Below are 2,248 nucleotides of genomic sequence, written 5' to 3' on the forward strand. Positions count from 1 at the left end.
ATTCAGTCATGGGGAGTTATTTGCAAAGACTCGCAGCCCCTGGGAGGAAAGCGTGGGCTCCTCTAAGAGAGACAGGGCTTTGGGGGGCCATGCTCTGAATAGAGGGTTTCACCTCCCTCCATGGCTGAGCCAGCAGCCACCAGAGGTCTGGGCTCTTGATTGTTTACTGGGGAATGATGGGGGAGCACCCAGCCCTGCTCAACCCAGGCCTGGAGGTCCCTGGCGCCCCCTTGCCTGCCCGACGCCCACCCCCACTGGCTTGCATAACCTGAGCCTGGGCAGCCAGGGCAAACACGGCTGCTGAGCCAGGAGCGCCAAGGTGAGGCTGAATCAATAGTCTGCGTGCTGTTTTTTCCTCCTTCAGCAAACAGACAGCAGGACCTCTCTGCTAGGGGCCACCTAACTGTCCCTACATAAGGCCCCTGATTATCAAGAAGCCAAGCCCCCTGGGATGGGGGAGAAATGGGGGAGTCCTGTGCCCACAGCACCCTGATACCATTACCACTCCTATGGCCCAGCCCCAAAGGAGGCCACTCTTTTGCCAGATGGTGAAATGAAGGCACCCCAATTTGCACAGGCCCTAGAGAGGTGGGCAAGCCAGCTTGCCACTAGAAACCCCCACTTCTCTAGGGGCTGCCCTTGGCCACACCAGCCTCCCTGGCTGCTGTGATCCCGCCCCGCAGGCTGGGGGCACTCCACACACAACTCCGGGAGTATTTTCAGTTTACACCAAAATAACCTGACAGCTGATGGTAGGAGATAGCCACGATGCAGGTCCTCCACCCCTAATGGCAGAGTCCACAGGGCTCCCGGGGCAGGCAGGGGCCACGGCCCATGGTGCCTTGGGGGTGGGGGGGAGGTGATCTAGAAAGCCAGTCTGAGCAGCAGCTGGGCAGCCAGAGGCCCCAGCCCTAAGGGGGGTGAAGGGACCCAAGCCCCTCCTTGACAGAGGATGTGGGTACTGAGGCAGAGCCATATAGGGCCACCACAACAGCTCCCTCCTGGGTCCAGATGTCATGCAACCCCTACCTTTCCCACAACAGTGCTATGAGCCCTGCTGGAGCCCCCACCAAAGCTGGGTTCATCTGGCCCTGGCCCAGGTTCCGGCCCACTGTGGGTGCAGCCGCAGCTGCTTGACGTTAAAGGTGATTAACCAACTATTTAATTACCTTGCAGCACCCGGAAAGAAAGCAGGTTTTACATCCAATCAAACAGTCCCCCAAGAAAGGGGGCATTCCTCCCTCTGCCCAGCGATCCCAGTCATGGGGAGGGGTGGATATGGCCTTCAGTACCCCCAAGTCGCCCAGACAGCTTTGCCTCAGCATCCGGGACAGGAGGAGGACTCCCCCCAAAAGAGCGAGAGCTCAGAACAATGAATGAATGGGCTTCTCCCCACCCCCACCCCAGACTCTGACTCACCCTCTGAGTCCCAGTTTGTCTCCAACCCCGAGGCTTGCCGTACTGCTCGCCTCCTGTGATCCCGACTCACATGGGACTCCGCTCTGGGCTGTGGCCAGAGAGCCCGAGTGCTCTTCCTGGCTGTGCTGGTGGGCAGAGCCCTTCTCTCCAGCCCCAGAACCCTATACCCAGACAGCTACTCCCAGCCAGCCACACTGTACCTACCCCAGATACCACCGCTGCTCCCCAGGCACTGGGGGGTCTGGCTTGGACACACAGAAAGCCACTCCACTCAAGGACCACTTGGAAACCAATTGGTCTCTCCAGCAAAGAGACTCCAAGCCGTTCCTATTAAAGACGCTGGGAGGTCCCTTCTTAACTCTGACGTCTAACCCCTGTTCCACTACGACTTGCTGCGTGATCTTAAACAAGTCATTTCCTCTCTGTGCCTCAGTTTTCTTGTGGTAAAAACTGCTAGACGGGCGGTTTTCAAACTTTTTTTTTTAAGCCACGAAAATCCTAAGAAAAAAAGAAAATCTTACGAGGAAGCCCACTATAGTTAATAGTAAAACGAGAGCCTCTCTGCTTACGATGGGGCCAGGCTCGGCTACCTCCCTATGCCGTGTCCACACCTGGCCAGCGGCCAGCCCTCACTAGGCCACATCACCTGGGCTGCGCTCCTACTCCCAAATCCGAAAGCAGCCCCAAAGCTGTCTGATGCATGAGGGGTCAGGGGGCCGGGGATGGTGAGAAAACCGGCACCGACCAGTGACTGCTGTCAGACCTGTCTGGCAAGCAGGCCGTCCCTCAGTCCAGCCACCCCCAAGGGGGCAGCAAGAGCCTCCGCAGG

General features: G+C 58.2%; 1 protein-coding gene across 1 annotated transcript in view; it reads right to left on the reverse strand.

The window, feature by feature from the left end:
- The window catches only part of FURIN (furin, paired basic amino acid cleaving enzyme), a 9,924-nt gene extending 7,970 nt beyond the window's left edge, over positions 1–1,954 (reverse strand). The window contains exon 1 of the mRNA XM_006152835.3: positions 1,624–1,954. The gene's annotated coding sequence lies outside the window, so the exon portion shown is untranslated. The remainder of the gene's footprint in view (positions 1–1,623) is intronic.
- Positions 1,955–2,248: the final 294 nt, after the last annotated feature.

This window comes from Tupaia chinensis, unplaced genomic scaffold (genome assembly GCF_000334495.1).
Source record: "Tupaia chinensis unplaced genomic scaffold, TupChi_1.0 Scaffold000359_1, whole genome shotgun sequence".
Lineage (NCBI taxonomy): Eukaryota > Metazoa > Chordata > Mammalia > Scandentia > Tupaiidae > Tupaia > Tupaia belangeri.